This window comes from Mesoplodon densirostris, chromosome 6, assembly GCF_025265405.1.
Source record: "Mesoplodon densirostris isolate mMesDen1 chromosome 6, mMesDen1 primary haplotype, whole genome shotgun sequence".
In the NCBI taxonomy this organism is placed as follows: domain Eukaryota; kingdom Metazoa; phylum Chordata; class Mammalia; order Artiodactyla; family Ziphiidae; genus Mesoplodon; species Mesoplodon densirostris.
The window spans coordinates 101,344,403-101,364,870 of record NC_082666.1 but is presented as its reverse complement, the minus strand read 5'-3'; positions in this window follow the sequence as shown (position 1 = coordinate 101,364,870).

Genomic DNA, 20,468 nt, shown 5'->3' with positions numbered 1-20,468 from the left:
GTGGTACATACATAAAATGGGATATGACTCAGCCATGAAAAGGAATGAAACTGGGTTATTTGTAGAGAAGTCGGTGGATCTAGAGACTGTCATACAGAATGAAGTAAGTCAGAAAGAGCAAAACAAATATTCTGTATTAATGCATGTATGTGGAACCTAGATATATGGTACAGATGAACAGGTTTGCAGGGCAGAAATAGAGAAACAGAGGTAGAGAACAAACGTATGGACACCAAGTGGGGGAAGCCATGGGGTGATGGTGGTCAGATGAGTTGGGAGATAGGTATTGACCTGTATATATATATAAGAATAAAATAGATAACTAATAATAACCTGCTGTATAGAAAAATAAATATAATTAAACTGCAAAATTTTTAGAAATGAATTTTAAAAATAAAACAGAAAAAAGTTCTTCCCTTCACACAGATGTATTTCTATGAATGAATTATTTCCATGCTTATATCAATAAATACATAAAAGATGAATAAATTCTAACTTGAACCAAAAAAGAAAAAAAAAACTGAACCCAGCAGTTATACAGAGGAAAACCCTATCAGGGCACTTGCTCCAGCGGTAAACAATTCTGAGATTGGTCAGAGGTGGGGAATCATCTCCCATACAGCCAGCAGCCCGGCCCCCCCACGCAAGGAGCGTCCTCATTGCAAAGCTGGGGGACCGTGCCGAGGCCTCTGTGAGTAAACGTGAGCTGAGCCCCAGGCCAGCTGCTGCTGAACTGTTCCCACCCTTCCCAGGTAAAACACCTGAATATGTACAAGGGCTTGAAAGCCTAGAGGAAGGGCCGTGGAGCCACACCAGCGACAGCACGCAGGCCAACTTGGTGCCTGCAGGCCAGCCAGGATGGTCCTGGCCCCGGGCGCTCTTCTGGAAGCTTTCCATTTCCCTGCCTGATATACCCCTCCTGTCCCGGCCATCATTCCTTTTTTTCCTTCCTCACCTCAGCCCGGAGAGAAATTCCAGTGGAAATTATGGGTGACACATCCTCTTCTTTACAGGTGGCAGCCTGGCAACTCCTGCAGAAAGTCCAGCAGAGCCCCACTCACACCGGGCCACCAACAAAGCCGTGGACCCTCACACCCTCCCACCAGCACAGCCCCGAGACTGCTGACGGGGCAGAGAATATGGAATCAGGCACAGCTGCAGGGGCTATTGCTGCCTGGAGTGCTGTTTCTATCGACCTCAACCCACGCACACCTGGGGAGGGCTTGCCGGGAGGGTCAGGCTGCCCAGGTCAGCTAATCCTCAGCCCTCAGGGAATCACATTGCAGAAAATGGACCTCGCTAAGACAGAATATTAGCCAAGGAAAAAAAGGGCACAATGCCATTTGCAGCCCCGTAGATGAGTCTACAGGTAAGCACGGGACTTGTAGTAAGTCAGAAAGTGAAAGACACATATCGTAGGATATCACTTATAGGTGTTACCTAAAAACGGATACCAGGGCAGATATTTCCACGGAGAAGGGCAATCACAGATTCATTAAACAAACTTATGGTTCACCAATGGAAAGGTGTGAGGATTGGATTCATTACGATATTGGGGTTAAGAGACATATAGAAACACAGGTGAAATATATAATCACCAAAGACCTACGGAATGCCAAGAGAAGACTACTCAACATTCTGTCATAACGTACATGGGAAAAGGGTCCCAGGAAGAACAGACATATGTATATGTGTAACAGAACCACACCTTGAACACCTACAACAAGCAAACGTTGTAATCAAACTTGCTGTAATAAAAAATTAAAAATTAAATTAAAAACACGAACAAGAAGTAGTGAGACAAACTTGAGGGGCTTTCTCCTGGCACATTCCATTCTAAATTCCAATCTAGAACAGGCTTCCATTGAGGCTCTGTTGCCCTAGTAACCAGATTTGCTAAGGGAGAACTGCTGCCACCTTGTGGCCGTTTCACACAACAGCAGCTTTAATCCCAGCGCTAATGGTCAGTGGATATTCCAAATCATTGCAGGCCTGTAAATGACACCTGCCCTGAAAACAAATATTGGGGTCATATATCGACCAAAAAGTTCAAAAGACGTCCATATTTCAAAACGACAGTTTCAAGAGGCATATTTCACGCACATTAGTGTTCTGCTTCTTTTGCTTTCTTTCTTTTTTGGTTAAAAAAAAACGGGAATGGAAAAAGGCAACCCTCAGAATGGGCGAAAACGTTCGCAAACGAATCAATGGACAAGGGTTTAATCTCCAATATATATAAACAGCTCACACAGCTTAATATTAATAAAACAAACAACCCAATACAAAAATGGGCAGAAGATCTAAATAGACGTTTCTTCAAAGAAGTCACAGAGACGGCCAAGACGCACATGAAAAGCTGCTCAACACCACTAATTATTAGAGAAATGCAAATCAAAACGACAATGAGGTATCACCTCACACCTGTTAGAATCGGCATCATCAGAAAATCTACAAACAACAAATTCTGGGGAGGGTGTGGACAAAAGGAACCCTCTTCCACTATTGGTGGGAAGGTAAATTGATACAGTCACTATGGAGAACAGTATGGAGTTTCCTTAAAGAAACTAGAAATAGAATTACCATAGGATCCAGCAATCCCACTTCTGGGCATATACACAGAGACAACCATAAATCAAAAACACACATTCACCACAATGTTCATTGCAGCACTATTTACAATAGCCAGGTAATGGAAGCAACCTAAATGCCCACAGACAGATGAATGGATAAAGATGTGGTACATACATAAAATGGGATATGACTCAGCCATGAAAAGGAATGAAACTGGGTTATTTGTAGAGAAGTCGGTGGATCTAGAGACTGTCATACAGAATGAAGTAAGTCAGAAAGAGCAAAACAAATATTCTGTATTAATGCATGTATGTGGAACCTAGATATATGGTACAGATGAACAGGTTTGCAGGGCAGAAATAGAGAAACAGAGGTAGAGAACAAACGTATGGACACCAAGTGGGGGAAGCCATGGGGTGATGGTGGTCAGATGAGTTGGGAGATAGGTATTGACCTGTATATATGTATATGAATAAAATAGATAACTAATAATAACCTGCTGTATCGAAAAATAAATATAATTAAACTGCAAAATTTTTAGAAATGAAATTTAAAAATAAAACAGAAAAAAGTTCTTCCCTTCACACAGATGTATTTCTATGAATGAATTATTTCCATGCTTATATCAATAAATACATAAAAGATGAATAAATTCTAACTTGAACCAAAAAAGAAAAAAAAAACCTGAACCCAGCAGTTATACAGAGGAATACCCTATCAGGGCACTTGCTCCAGCGGTAAACAATTCTGACATTGGTCAGAGGTGGGGAATCATCTCCCATACGGCCAGCAGCCCGGCCCCCCCACGCAAGGAGCATCCTCATTGCAAACCTAGGGGACCGTGCCGAGGCCTCTGTGAGTAAACGTGAGCTGAGCCCCAGGCCAGCTGCTGCTGAACTGTTCCCACCCTTCCCAGGTAAAACACCTGAATATGTACAAGGGCTTGAAAGCCTAGAGGAAGGGCCGTGGAGCCACACCAGCGACAGCACGCAGGCCAACTTGGTGCCTGCAGGCCATCCAGGATGGTCCTGGCCCCGGGCGCTCTTCTGGAAGCTTTCCATTTCCCTGCCTGAGATACCACTCCTGTCCCGGCCCCCACTCCTTTTTTTCCTCCCTCACCTCAGCCCGGAGAGAAATTCCAGTGGAAGTTATGGGTGACACATCCTCTTCTTTACAGGTGGCAACCTGGCAACTCCTGCAGAAATTCCAGCAGATCCCCACTCACACCGGGCCAGCAACAAAGCCGTGGACCCTCACACCCTCCCACCAGCACAGCCCCGAGACTGCTGACGGGGCAGAGAATATGGAGTCAGGCACAGCTGCAGGGGCTATTGCTGCCTGGAGTGCTGTTTCTATTGAACTCAACCCAGGCACACCTGGGGAGGGCTTGCCGGCAGGGTCAGGCTGCCCAGGTCAGCTAATCCTCAGCCCTCAGGGAATCACATTGCAGAAAATGGACCTCGCTAAGACAGAATATTAGCCAAGGAGAAAAAGAGCACAATGCCATTTGCAGCCCCGTAGATGAGTCTACAGGTAATCACGTGACTTGTAGTAAGTCAGAAAGTGAAAGACACATATCGTAGGATATCACTTATAGGTGTTACCTAAAAACGGATACCAGGGCAGATATTTCCACGGAGAAGGGCAATCACAGATTCATTAAACAAACTTATGGTTCACCAATGGAAAGGTGTGAGGATTGGATTCATTACGATATTGGGGTTAAGAGACATATACAAACACAGGTGAAATATATAATCACCAAAGACCTACGGAATGCCAAGAGAAGACTACTCAACATTCTGTCATAACGTACATGGGAAAAGGGTCCCAGGAAGAACAGACATATGTATATGTGTAAAAGAACCACATCTTGCACACCTACAACAAGCAAACGTTGTAATCAAACTTGCTGTAATAAAAAATTAAAAATTAAATTAAAAACACGAACAAGAAGTAGTGAGAGAAACTTGAGGGGCTTTCTCCTGGCACATTCCATTCTAAATTCCAATCTAGAACAGGCTTCCATTGAGGCTCTGTTGCCCTGGTAACCAGATTTGCTAAGGGAGAACTGCTGCCACCTTGTGGCCGTTTCACACAACAGCAGCTTTAATCCCAGCGCTAATGGTCAGTGGATATTCCAAATCATTGCAGGCCTGTAAATGACACCTGCCCTGAAAACAAATCCTGGGGTCATATATCGACCAAAAAGTTCAAAAGACGTCCATATTTCAAAACGACAGTTTCAAGAGGCATATTTCACGCACATTAGTGTTCTGCTTCTTTTGCTTTCTTTCTTTTTTGGTTAAAAAAAAAGGGAATGGAAAAAGGCAACCCTCAGAATGGGCAAAAACGTTCGCAAACGAATCAATGGACAAGGGTTTAATCTCCAATATATATAAACAGCTCACGCAGCTTAATATTAATAAAACAAACAACCCAATACAAAAATGGGCAGAAGATCTAAATAGACGTTTCTTCAAAGAAGTCACAGAGACGGCCAAGACGCACATGAAAAGATGCTCAACACCACTAATTATTAGAGAAATGCAAATCAAAATGACAATGAGGTATCACCTCACACCTGTTAGAATCGGCAGCATCAGAAAATCTACAAACAACAAATTCTGGGGAGGGTGTGGACAAAAGGAACCCTCTTCCACTATTAGTGGGAAGGTAAATTGATACAGTCACTATGGAGAACAGTATGGAGTTTCCTTAAAGAAACTAGGAATAGAATTACCATCGGATCCAGCAATCCCACTTCTGGGCATATACCCAGAGACAACCATAAATCAAAAACACACATTCACCACAATGTTCATTGCAGCACTATTTACAATAGCCAGGTAATGGAAGCAACCTAAATGCCCACAGACAGACGAATGGGTAAAGATGTGGTACATACATAAAATGGGATATGACTCAGCCATGAAAAGGAATGAAACTGGGTTATTTGTAGAGAAGTCGGTGGATCTAGAGACTGTCATACAGAATGAAGTAAGTCAGAAAGAGCAAAACAAATATTCTGTATTAATGCATGTATGTAGAACCTAGATATATGGTACAGATGAACAGGTTTGCAGGGCAGAAATAGAGAAACAGAGGTAGAGAACAAACGTATGGACACCAAGTGGGGGAAGCCATGGGGTGTTGGTGGTCTGATGAGTTGGGAGATAGGTATTGACCTGTATATATGTATATGAATAAAATAGATAACTAATAATAACCTGCTGTATAGAAAAATAAATATGATTAAACTGCAAAATTTTTAGAAATGAAATTTAAAAATAAAACAGAAAAAAAGTTCTTCCCTTCACACAGATGTATTTCTATGAATGAATTATTTCCATGCTTATATCAATAAATACATAAAAGATGAATAACTTCTAACTTGAACCAAAAAAGAAAAAAAAATCCTGTACCCAGCAGTTATACAGAGGAAAACCCTATCAGGGCACTTGTTCCAGCGGTAAACAATTCTGAGATTGGTCAGAGGTGGGGAATCATCTCCCATACAGCCAGCAGCCTGGCCCCCCCACGCAAGGAGCGTCCTGATTGCAAAGCTGGGGGACAGTGCCGAGGCCTCTGTGAGTAAACGTGAGCTGAGCCCCAGGCCAGCTGCTGCTGAACTGTTCCCACCCTTCCCAGGTAAAACACCTGAATATGTACAAGGGCTTGAAAGCCTAGAGGAAGGGCCGTGGAGCCACACCAGCGACAGCACGCAGGCCAACTTGGTGCCTGCAGGCCAGCCAGGATGGTCCTGGCCCCGGGCGCTCTTCTGGAAGCTTTCCATTTCCCTGCCTGAGATACCACTCCTGTCCCGGCCCCCACTCTTTTTTTTCCTCCCTCACCTCAGCCCGGAGAGAAATTCCAGTGGAAATTATGGGTGACACATCCTCTTCTTTACAGGTGGCAACCTGGCAACTCCTGCAGAAATTCCAGCAGAGACCCACTCACACCGGGCCACCAACAAAGCCGTGGACCCTCACACCCTCCCACCAGCACAGCCCCGAGACTGCTGACGGGGCAGAGAATATGGAGTCAGGCACAGCTGCAGGGGCTATTGCTGCCTGGAGTGCTGTTTCTATTGAACTCAACCCAGGCACACCTGGGGAGGGCTTGCCGGCAGGGTCAGGCTGCCCAGGTCAGCTAATCCTCAGCCCTCAGGGAATCACATTGCAGAAAATGGACCTCGCTAAGACAGAATATTAGCCAAGGAAAAAAAGGGCACAATGCCATTTGCAGCGCCGTAGATGAGTCTACAGGTAAGCACGGGACTTGTAGTAAGTCAGAAAGTGAAAGACACATATCGTAGGATATCACTTATAGGTGTTACCTAAAAACGGATACCAGGGCAGATATTTCCACGGAGAAGGACAATCACAGATTCATTAAACAAACTTATGGTTCACCAATGGAAAGGTGTGAGGATTGGATTCATTACGATATTGGGGTTAAGAGACATATACAAACACAGGTGAAATATATAATCACCAAAGACCTACGGAATGCCAAGAGAAGACTACTCAACATTCTGTCATAACGTACATGGGAAAAGGGTCCCAGGAAGAACAGACATATGTATATGTGTAAAAGAACCACATCTTGCACACCTACAACAAGCAAACGTTGTAATCAAACTTGCTGTAATAAAAAATTAAAAATTAAATTAAAAACACGAACAAGAAGTAGTGAGACAAACTTGAGGGGCTTTCTCCTGGCACATTCCATTCTAAATTCCAATCTAGAACAGGCTTCCATTGAGGCTCTGTTGCCCTGGTAACCAGATTTGCTAAGGGAGAACTGCTGCCACCTTGTGGCCATTTCGCACAACAGCAGCTTTAATCCCAGCGCTACTGGTCAGTGGATATTCCAAATCATTGCAGGCCTGTAAATGACACCTGCCCTGAAAACAAATCCTGGGGTCATATATCGACCAAAAAGTTCAAAAGACGTCCATATTTCAAAACGACAGTTTCAAGAGGCATATTTCACGCACATTAGTGTTCTGCTTCTTTTGCTTTCTTTCTTTTTTGGTTAAAAAAAACGGGAATGGAAAAAGGCAACCCTCAGAATGGGCGAAAACGTTCGCAAACGAATCAATGGACAAGGGTTTAATCTCCAATATATATAAACAGCTCACGCAGCTTAATATTAATAAAACAAACAACCCAATACAAAAATGGGCAGAAGATCTAAATAGACGTTTCTTCAAAGAAGTCACAGAGACGGCCAAGACGCACATGAAAAGATGCTCAACACCACTAATTATTAGAGAAATGCAAATCAAAACGACAATGAGGTATCACCTCACACCTGTTAGAATCGGCATCATCAGAAAATCTACAAACAACAAATTCTGGGGAGGGTGTGGACAAAAGGAACCCTCTTCCACTATTGGTGGGAAGGTAAATTGATACAGTCACTATGGAGAACAGTATGGAGTTTCCTTAAAGAAACTAGAAATAGAATTACCATAGGATCCAGCAATCCCACTTCTGGGCATATACCCAGAGACAACCATAAATCAAAAACACACATTCACCACAATGTTCATTGCAGCACTATTTACAATAGCCAGGTAATGGAAGCAACCTAAATGCCCACAGACAGATGAATGGATAAAGATGTGGTACATACATAAAATGGGATATGACTCAGCCATGAAAAGGAATGAAACTGGGTTATTTGTAGAGAAGTCGGTGGATCTAGAGACTGTCATACAGAATGAAGTAAGTCAGAAAGAGCAAAACAAATATTCTGTATTAATGCATGTATGTGGAACCTAGATATATGGTACAGATGAACAGGTTTGCAGGGCAGAAATAGAGAAACAGAGGTAGAGAACAAACGTATGGACACCAAGTGGGGGAAGCCATGGGGTGATGGTGGTCAGATGAGTTGGGAGATAGGTATTGACCTGTATATATGTATATGAATAAAATAGATAACTAATAATAACCTGCTGTATCGAAAAATAAATATAATTAAACTGCAAAATTTTTAGAAATGAAATTTAAAAATAAAACAGAAAAAAGTTCTTCCCTTCACACAGATGTATTTCTATGAATGAATTATTTCCATGCTTATATCAATAAATACATAAAAGATGAATAAATTCTAACTTGAACCAAAAAAGAAAAAAAAAACCTGAACCCAGCAGTTATACAGAGGAAAACCCTATCAGGGCACTTGCTCCAGCGGTAAACAATTCTGACATTGGTCAGAGGTGGGGAATCATCTCCCATACAGCCAGCAGCCCGGCCCCCCCACGCAAGGAGCATCGTCATTGCAAAGCTGGGGGACCGTGCCGAGGCCTCTGTGAGTAAACGTGAGCTGAGCCCCAGGCCAGCTGCTGCTGAACTGTTCCCACCCTTCCCAGGTAAAACACCTGAATATGTACAAGGGCTTGAAAGCCTAGAGGAAGGGCCGTGGAGCCACACCAGCGACAGCATGCAGGCCAACTTGGTGCCTGCAGGCCAGCCAGGATGGTCCTGGCCCCGGGCACTCTTCTAGAAGCTTTCCATTTCCCTGCCTGATATACCCCTCCTGTCCCGGCCATCATTCCTTTTTTTCCTTCCTCACCTCAGCCCGGAGAGAAATTCCAGTGGAAGTTATGGGTGACACATCCTCTTCTTTACAGGTGGCAGCCTGGCAACTCCTGCAGAAAGTCCAGCAGAGCCCCACTCACACCGGGCCACCAACAAAGCCGTGGACCCTCACACCCTCCCACCAGCACAGCCCCGAGACTGCTGACGGGGCAGAGAATATGGAATCAGGCACAGCTGCAGGGGCTATTGCTGCCTGGAGTGCTGTTTCTATCGACCTCAACCCAGGCACACCTGGGGAGGGCTTGCCGGGAGGGTCAGGCTGCCCAGGTCAGCTAATCCTCAGCCCTCAGGGAATCACATTGCAGAAAATGGACCTCGCTAAGACAGAATATTAGCCAAGGAAAAAAAGAGCACAATGCCATTTGCAGCCCCGTAGATGAGTCTACAGGTAATCACGTGACTTGTAGTAAGTCAGAAAGTGAAAGACACATATCGTAGGATATCACTTATAGGTGTTACCTAAAAACGGATACCAGGGCAGATATTTCCACGGAGAAGGGCAATCACAGATTCATTAAACAAACTTATGGTTCACCAATGGAAAGGTGTGAGGATTGGATTCATTACGATATTGGGGTTAAGAGACATATACAAACACAGGTGAAATATATAATCACCAAAGACCTACGGAATGCCAAGAGAAGACTACTCAACATTCTGTCATAACGTACATGGGAAAAGGGTCCCAGGAAGAACAGACATATGTATATGTGTAAAAGAACCACATCTTGCACACCTACAACAAGCAAACGTTGTAATCAAACTTGCTGTAATAAAAAATTAAAAATTAAATTAAAAACACGAACAAGAAGTAGTGAGAGAAACTTGAGGGGCTTTCTCCTGGCACATTCCATTCTAAATTCCAATCTAGAACAGGCTTCCATTGAGGCTCTGTTGCCCTGGTAACCAGATTTGCTAAGGGAGAACTGCTGCCACCTTGTGGCCATTTCGCACAACAGCAGCTTTAATCCCAGCGCTAATGGTCAGTGGATATTCCAAATCATTGCAGGCCTGTAAATGACACCTGCCCTGAAAACAAATCCTGGGGTCATATATCGACCAAAAAGTTCAAAAGACGTCCATATTTCAAAACGACAGTTTCAAGAGGCATATTTCACGCACATTAGTGTTCTGCTTCTTTTGCTTTCTTTCTTTTTTGGTTAAAAAAAAACGGGAATGGAAAAAGGCAACCCTCAGAATGGGCGAAAACGTTCGCAAACGAATCAATGGACAAGGGTTTAATCTCCAATATATATAAACAGCTCACGCAGCTTAATATTAATAAAACAAACAACCCAATACAAAAATGGGCAGAAGATCTAAATAGACGTTTCTTCAAAGAAGTCACAGAGACGGCCAAGACGCACATGAAAAGCTGCTCAACACCACTAATTATTAGAGAAATGCAAATCAAAACGACAATGAGGTATCACCTCACACCTGTTAGAATCGGCATCATCAGAAAATCTACAAACAACAAATTCTGGGGAGGGTGTGGACAAAAGGAACCCTCTTCCACTATTGGTGGGAAGGTAAATTGATACAGTCACTATGGAGAACAGTATGGAGTTTACTTAAAGAAACTAGAAATAGAATTACCATAGGATCCAGCAATCCCACTTCTGGGCATATACACAGAGACATCCATAAATCAAAAACACACATTCACCACAATGTTCATTGCAGCACTATTTACAATAGCCAGGTAATGGAAGCAACCTAAATGCCCACAGACAGATGAATGGATAAAGATGTGGTACATACATAAAATGGGATATGACTCAGCCATGAAAAGGAATGAAACTGGGTTATTTGTAGAGAAGTCGGTGGATCTAGAGACTGTCATACAGAATGAAGTAAGTCAGAAAGAGCAAAACAAATATTCTGTATTAATGCATGTATGTGGAACCTAGATATATGGTACAGATGAACAGGTTTGCAGGGCAGAAATAGAGAAACAGATGTAGAGAACAAACGTATGGACACCAAGTGGGGGAAGCCATGTGGTGATGGTGGTCAGATGAGTTGGGAGATAGGTATTGACCTGTATATATGTATATGAATAAAATAGATAACTAATAATAACCTGCTGTATCGAAAAATAAATATAATTAAACTGCAAAATTTTTAGAAATGAAATTTAAAAATAAAACAGAAAAAAGTTCTTCCCTTCACACAGATGTATTTCTATGAATGAATTATTTCCATGCTTATATCAATAAATACATAAAAGATGAATAAATTCTAACTTGAACCAAAAAAGAAAAAAAAAACCTGAACCCAGCAGTTATACAGAGGAATACCCTATCAGGGCACTTGCTCCAGCGGTAAACAATTCTGACATTGGTCAGAGGTGGGGAATCATCTCCCATACGGCCAGCAGCCCGGCCCCCCCCACGCAAGGAGCATCCTCATTGCAAAGCTAGGGGACCGTGCCGAGGCCTCTGTGAGTAAACGTGAGCTGAACCCCAGGCCAGCTGCTGCTGAACTGTTCCCACCCTTCCCAGGTAAAACACCTGAATATGTACAAGGGCTTGAAAGCCTAGAGGAAGGGCCGTGGAGCCACACCAGCGACAGCACGCAGGCCAACTTGGTGCCTGCAGGCCATCCAGGATGGTCCTGGCCCCGGGCGCTCTTCTGGAAGCTTTCCATTTCCCTGCCTGAGATACCACTCCTGTCCCGTCCCCCACTCCTTTTTTTCCTCCCTCACCTCAGCCCGGTGAGAAATTCCAGTGGAAGTTATGGGTGACACATCCTCTTCTTTACAGGTGGCAACCTGGCAACTCCTGCAGAAATTCCAGCAGAGCCCCACTCACACCGGGCCACCAACAAAGCCGTGGACCCTCACACCCTCCCACCAGCACAGCCCCGAGACTGCTGACGGGGCAGAGAATATGGAGTCAGGCACAGCTGCAGGGGCTATTGCTGCCTGGAGTGCTGTTTCTATTGAACTCAACCCAGGCACACCTGGGGAGGGCTTGCCGGCAGGGTCAGGCTGCCCAGGTCAGCTAATCCTCAGCCCTCAGGGAATCACATTGCAGAAAATGGACCTCGCTAAGACAGAATATTAGCCAAGGAGAAAAAGAGCACAATGCCATTTGCAGCCCCGTAGATGAGACTTCAGGTAATCACGTGACTTGTAGTAAGTCAGAAAGTGAAAGACACATATCGTAGGATATCACTTATAGGTGTTACCTAAAAACGGATACCAGGGCAGATATTTCCACGGAGAAGGGCAATCACAGATTCATTAAACAAACTTATGGTTCACCAATGGAAAGGTGTGAGGATTGGATTCATTACGATATTGGGGTTAAGAGACATATACAAACACAGGTGAAATATATAATCACCAAAGACCTACGGAATGCCAAGAGAAGACTACTCAACATTCTGTCATAACGTACATGGGAAAAGGGTCCCAGGAAGAACAGACATATGTATATGTTTAAAAGAACCACATCTTGCATACCTACAACAAGCAAACGTTGTAATCAAACTTGCTGTAATAAAAAATTAAAAATTAAATTAAAAACACGAACAAGAAGTAGTGAGACAAACTTGAGGGGCTTTCTCCTGGCACATTCCATTCTAAATTCCAATCTAGAACAGGCTTCCATTGAGGCTCTGTTGCCCTGGTAACCAGATTTGCTAAGGGAGAACTGCTGCCACCTTGTGGCCATTTCGCACAACAGCAGCTTTAATCCCAGCGCTAATGGTCAGTGGATATTCCAAATCATTGCAGGCCTGTAAATGACACCTGCCCTGAAAACAAATCCTGGGGTTATATATCGACCAAAAAGTTCAAAAGACGTCCATATTTCAAAACGACAGTTTCAAGAGGCATATTTCACGCACATTAGTGTTCTGCTTCTTTTGCTTTCTTTCTTTTTTGGTTAAAAAAAAACGGGAATGGAAAAAGGCAACCCTCAGAATGGGCCAAAACGTTCGCAAACGAATCAATGGACAAGGGTTTAATCTCCAATATATATAAACAGCTCACGCAGCTTAATATTAATAAAACAAACAACCCAATACAAAAATGGGCAGAAGATCTAAATAGACGTTTCTTCAAAGAAGTCACAGAGATGGCCAAGACGCACATGAAAAGATGCTCAACACCACTAATTATTAGAGAAATGCAAATCAAAACGACAATGAGGTATCACCTCACACCTGTTAGAATCGGCATCATCAGAAAATCAACAAACAACAAATTCTGGGGAGGGTGTGGACAAAAGGAACCCTCTTCCACTATTGGTGGGAAGGTAAATTGATACAGTCACTATGGGGAACAGTGTGGAGTTTCCTTAAAGAAACTAGAAATAGAATTACCATAGGATCCAGCAATCCCACTTCTGGGCATATACACAGAGACAACCATAAATCAAAAACACACATTCACCACAATGTTCATTGCAGCACTATTTACAATAGCCAGGTAATGGAAGCAACCTAAATGCCCACAGACAGATGAATGGATAAAGATGTGGTACATACATAAAATGGGATATGACTCAGCCATGAAAAGGAATGAAACTGGGTTATTTGTAGAGAAGTCGGTGGATCTAGAGACTGTCATACAGAATGAAGTAAGTCAGAAAGAGCAAAACAAATATTCTGTATTAATGCATGTATGTGGAACCTAGATATATGGTACAGATGAACAGGTTTGCAGGGCAGAAATAGAGAAACAGAGGTAGAGAACAAACGTATGGACACCAAGTGGGGGAAGCCATGGGGTGATGGTGGTCAGATGAGTTGGGAGATAGGTATTGGCCTGTATATATGTATATGAATAAAATAGATAACTAATAATAACCTGCTGTATCGAAAAATAAATATAATTAAACTGCAAAATTTTTAGAAATGAAATTTAAAAATAAAACAGAAAAAAGTTCTTCCCTTCACACAGATGTATTTCTATGAATGAATTATTTCCATGCTTATATCAATAAATACATAAAAGATGAATAAATTCTAACTTGAACCAAAAAAGAAAAAAAAAACCTGAACCCAGCAGTTATACAGAGGAATACCCTATCAGGGCACTTGCTCCAGCGGTAAACAATTCTGACATTGGTCAGAGGTGGGGAATCATCTCCCATACAGCCAGCAGCCCGGCCCCCCCACGCAAGGAGCGTCGTCATTGCAAAGCTGGGGGACCGTGCCGAGGCCTCTGTGAGTAAACGTGAGCTGAGCCCCAGGCCAGCTGCTGCTGAACTGTTCCCACCCTTCCCAGGTAAAACACCTGAATATGTACAAGGGCTTGAAAGCCTAGAGGAAGGGCCGTGGAGCCACACCAGCGACAGCATGCAGGCCAACTTGGTGCCTGCAGGCCAGCCAGGATGGTCCTGGCCCCGGGCACTCTTCTAGAAGCTTTCCATTTCCCTGCCTGATATACCCCTCCTGTCCCGGCCATCATTCCTTTTTTTCCTTCCTCACCTCAGCCCGGAGAGAAATTCCAGTGGAAGTTATGGGTGACACATCCTCTTCTTTACAGGTGGCAGCCTGGCAACTCCTGCAGAAAGTCCAGCAGAGCCCCACTCACACCGGGCCACCAACAAAGCCGTGGACCCTCACACCCTCCCACCAGCACAGCCCCGAGACTGCTGACGGGGCAGAGAATATGGAGTCAGGCACAGCTGCAGGGGCTATTGCTGCCTGGAGTGCTGTTTCTATTGAACTCAACCCAGGCACACCTGGGGAGGGCTTGCCGGCAGGGTCAGGCTGCCCAGGTCAGCTAATCCTCAGCCCTCAGGGAATCACATTGCAGAAAATGGACCTCGCTAAGACAGAATATTAGCCAAGGAGAAAAGGAGCACAATGCCATTTGCAGCCCCGTAGATGAGTCTTCAGGTAATCACGTGACTTGTAGTAAGTCAGAAAGTGAAAGACACATATCGTAGGATATCACTTATAGGTGTTACCTAAAAACGGATACCAGGGCAGATATTTCCACGGAGAAGGGCAATCACAGATTCATTAAACAAACTTATGGTTCACCAATGGAAAGGTGTGAGGATTGGATTCATTACGATATTGGGGTTAAGAGACATATACAAACACAGGTGAAATATATAATCACCAAAGACCTACGGAATGCCAAGAGAAGACTACTCAACATTCTGTCATAACGTACATGGGAAAAGGGTCCCAGGAAGAACAGACATATGTATATGTGTAAAAGAACCACATCTTGCACACCTACAACAAGCAAACGTTGTAATCAAACTTGCTGTAATAAAAAATTAAAAATTAAATTAAAAACACGAACAAGAAGTAGTGAGACAAACTTGAGGGGCTTTCTCCTGGCACATTCCATTCTAAATTCCAATCTAGAACAGGCTTCCATTGAGGCTCTGTTGCCCTGGTAACCAGATTTGATAAGGGAGAACTGCTGCCACCTTGTGGCCATTTCGCACAACAGCAGCTTTAATCCCAGCGCTAATGGTCAGTGGATATTCCAAATCATTGCAGGCCTGTAAATGACACCTGCCCTGAAAACAAATCCTGGGGTCATATATCGACCAAAAAGTTCAAAAGACGTCCATATTTCAAAACGACAGTTTCAAGAGGCATATTTCACGCACATTAGTGTTCTGCTTCTTTTGCTTTCTTTCTTTTTTGGTTAAAAAAAAACGGGAATGGAAAAAGGCAACCCTCAGAATGGGCGAAAACGTTCGCAAACGAATCAATGGACAAGGGTTTAATCTCCAATATATATAAACAGCTCACGCAGCTTAATATTAATAAAACAAACAACCCAATACAAAAATGGGCAGAAGATCTAAATAGACGTTTCTTCAAAGAAGTCAAAGAGACGGCCAAGACGCACATGAAAAGCTGCTCAACACCACTAATTATTAGAGAAATGCAAATCAAAACGACAATGAGGTATCACCTCACACCTGTTAGAATCGGCATCATCAGAAAATCTACAAACAACAAATTCTGGGGAGGGTGTGGACAAAAGGAACCCTCTTCCACTATTGGTGGGAAGGTAAATTGATACAGTCACTATGGAGAACATTATGGAGTTTCCTTAAAGAAACTAGAAATAGAATTACCATAGGATCCAGAAATCCCACTTCTGGGCATATACACAGAGACAACCATAAATCAAAAACACACATTCACCACAATGTTCATTGCAGCACTATTTACAATAGCCAGGTAATGGAAGCAACCTAAATGCCCACAGACAGATGAATGGATAAAGATGTGGTACATACATAAAATGGGATATGACTCAGCCATGAAAAGGAATGAAACTGGGTTATTTGTAGAGAAGTCGGTGGATCTAGAGACTGTCATACAGAATGAAGTAAGTCAGAAAGAGCAAAACAAATATTCTGTATTAATGCATGTATGTGGAACCTAGATATATGGTACAGATGAACAGGTTTGCAGGCCAGAAATAGAGAAACAGAGGTAGAGAACAAACGTATGGACACCAAGTGGGGGAAGCCATGGGGTGTTGGTGGTCAGATGAGTTGGGAGATAGGTATTGACCTGTATATATGTATATGAATAAAATAGATAACTAATAATAACCTGCTGTATAGAAAAATAAATATAATTAAACTGCAAAATTTTTAGAAATGAAATTTAAAAATAAAACAGAAAAAAGTTCTTCCCTTCATACAGATGTATTTCTATGAATGAATTATTTCCATGCTTATATCAATAAATACATAAAAGATGAATAAATTCTAACTTGAACCAAAAAAGAAAAAAAAACCTGAACCCAGCAGTTATACAGAGGAAAACCCTATCAGGGCACTTGCTCCAGCGGTAAACAATTCTGAGATTGGTCAGAGGTGGGGAATCATCTCCCATACAGCCAGCAGCCCGGCCCCCCCACGCAAGGAGCGTCCTGATTGCAAAGCTGGGGGACAGTGCCGAGGCCTCTGTGAGTAAACGTGAGCTGAGCCCCAGGCCAGCTGCTCCTGAACTGTTCCCACCCTTCCCAGGTAAAACACCTGAATATGTACAAGGGCTTGAAAGCCTAGAGGAAGGGCCGTGGAGCCACACCAGCGACAGCACGCAGGCCAACTTGGTGCCTGCAGTCCAGCCAGGATGGTCCTGGCCCCGGCACTCTTCTGGAAGCTTTCCATTTCCCTGCCTGATATACCACTCCTGTCCCGGCCATCATTCCTTTTTTTCCTTCCTCACCTCAGCCCGGAGAGAAATTCCAGTGGAAGTTATGGGTGACACATCCTCTTCTTTACAGGTGGCAGCCTGGCAACTCCTGCAGAAAGTCCAGCAGAGCCCCACTCACACCGGGCCACCAACAAAGCCGTGGACCCACACACCCTCCCACCAGCACAGCCCCGAGACTGCTGACGGGGCAGAGAATATGGAGTCAGGCACAGCTGCAGGGGCTATTGCTGCCTGGAGTGCTGTTTCTATTGAACTCAACCCAGGCACACCTAGGGAGGGCTTGCCGGCAGGGTCAGGCTGCCCAGGTCAGCTAATCCTCAGCCCTCAGGGAATCACATTGCAGAAAATGGACCTCGCTAAGACAGAATATTAGCCAAGGAAAAAAAGAGCACAATGCCATTTGCAGCCCCGTAGATGAGTCTACAGGTAATCACATGACTTGTAGTAAGTCAGAAAGTGAAAGACACATATCGTAGGATATCACTTATAGGTGTTACCTAAAAACGGATACCAGGGCAGATATTTCCACGGAGAAGGGCAATCACAGATTCATTAAACAAACTTATGGTTCACCAATGGAAAGGTGTGAGGATTGGATTCATTATGATATTGGGGTTAAGAGACATATACAAACACAGGTGAAATATATAATCACCAAAGACCTACGGAATGCCAAAGAAGACTACTCAACATTCTGTCATAACGTACATGGGAAAAGGGTCCCAGGAAGAACAGACATATGTATATGTGTAAAAGAACCACATCTTGCACACCTACAACAAGCAAACGTTGTAATCAAACTTGCTGTAATAAAAAATTAAAAATTAAATTAAAAACACGAACAAGAAGTAGTGAGACAAACTTGAGGGGCTTTCTCCTGGCACATTCCATTCTAAATTCCAATCTAGAACAGGCTTCCAATGAGGCTCTGTTGCCCTGGTAACCAGATTTGCTAAAGGAGAACTGCTGCCACCTTGTGGCCATTTCGCACAACAGCAGCTTTAATCCCAGCGATACTGGTCAGTGGATATTCCAAATCATTGCAGGCCTGTAAATGACACCTGCCCTGAAAACAAATCCTGGGGTCATATATCGACCAAAAAGTTCAAAAGACGTCCATATTTCAAAACGACAGTTTCAAGAGGCATATTTCACGCACATTAGTGTTCTGCTTCTTTTGCTTTCTTTCTTTTTTGGTTAAAAAAAAGCGGGAATGGAAAAAGGCAACCCTCAGAATGGGCGAAAACGTTCGCAAACGAATCAATGGACAAGGGTTTAATCTGCAATATATATAAACAACTCACGCAGCTTAATATTAATAAAACAAACAACCCAATACAGAAATGGGCAGAAGATCTAAATAGACGTTTCTTCAAAGAAGTCAAAGAGACGGCCAAGACGCACATGAAAAGCTGCTCAACACCACTAATTATTAGAGAAATGCAAATCAAAACGACAATGAGGTATCACCTCACACCTGTTAGAATCGGCAGCATCAGAAAATCTACAAACAACAAATTCTGGGGAGGGTGTGGACAAAAGGAACCCTCTTCCACTATTGGTGGGAAGGTAAATTGATACAGTCACTATGGAGAACAGTATGGAGTTTCCTTAAAGAAACTAGAAATAGAATTACCATAGGATCCAGCAATCCCACTTCTGGGCATATACACAGAGACAACCATAAATCAAAAACACACATTCACCACAATGTTCATTGCAGCACTATTTACAATAGCCAGGTAATGGAAGCAACCTAAATGCCCACAGACAGATGAATGGATAAAGATGTGGTACATACATAAAATGGGATATGACTCAGCCATGAAAAGGAATGAAACTGGGTTATTTGTAGAGAAGTCGGTGGATCTAGAGACTGTCATACAGAATGAAGTAAGTCAGAAAGAGCAAAACAAATATTCTGTATTAATGCATGTATGTGGAACCTAGATATATGGTACAGATGAACAGGTTTGCAGGGCAGAAATAGAGAAACAGAGGTAGAGAACAAACGTATGGACACCAAGTGGGGGAAGCCATGGGGTGATGGTGGTCAGATGAGTTGGGAGATAGGTATTGACCTATATATATGTATATGAATAAAATAGATAACTAATAATAACCTGCTGTATAGAAAAATAAATATAATTAAACTGCAAAATTTTTAGAAATGAAATTTAAAAATAAAACAGAAAAAAGTTCTTCCCTTCACACAGATGTATTTCTATGAATGAATTATTTCCATGCTTATATCAATAAATACATAAAAGATGAATAAATTCTAACTTGAACCAAAAAAGAAAAAAATAACCTGAACCCAGCAGTTATACAGAGGAAAACCCTATCAGGGCACTTGCTCCAGCGGTAAACAATTCTGACATTGGTCAGAAGTGGGGAATCATCTCCCATACAGCCAGCAGCCCGGCCCCCCCACGCAAGGAGCATCCTCATTGCAAAGCTGGGGGACCGTGCCGAGGCCTCTGTGAGTAAACGTGAGCTGAGCCCCAGGCCAGCTGCTGCTGAACTGTTCCCACCCTTCCCAGGTAAAACACCTGAATATGTACAAGGGCTTGAAAGCCTAGAGGAAGGGCCGTGGAGCCACACCAGCGACAGCACGCAGGCCAACTTGGTGCCTGCAGGCCAGCCAGGATGATCCTGGCCCCGGCACTCTTCTAGAAGCTTTCCATTTCCCTGCCTGATATACCCCTCCTGTCCCGGCCATCATTCCTTTTTTTCCTTCCTCACCTCAGCCCGGAGAGAAATTCCAGTGGAAGTTATGGGTGACACATCCTCTTCTTTACAGGTGGCAGCCTGGCAACTCCTGCAGAAAGTCCAGCAGAGCCCCACTCACACCGGGCCACCAACAAAGCCGTGGACCCTCACACCCTCCCACCAGCACAGCCCCGAGACTGCTGACGGGGCAGAGAATATGGAATCAGGCACAGCTGCAGGGGCTATTGCTGCCTGGAGTGCTGTTTCTATCGACCTCAAACCACGCACACCTGGGGAGGGCTTGCCGGCAGGGTCAGGCTGCCCAGGTCAGCTAATCCTCAGCCCTCAGGGAATCACATTGCAGAAAATGGACCTCGCTAAGACAGAATATTAGCCAAGGAAAAA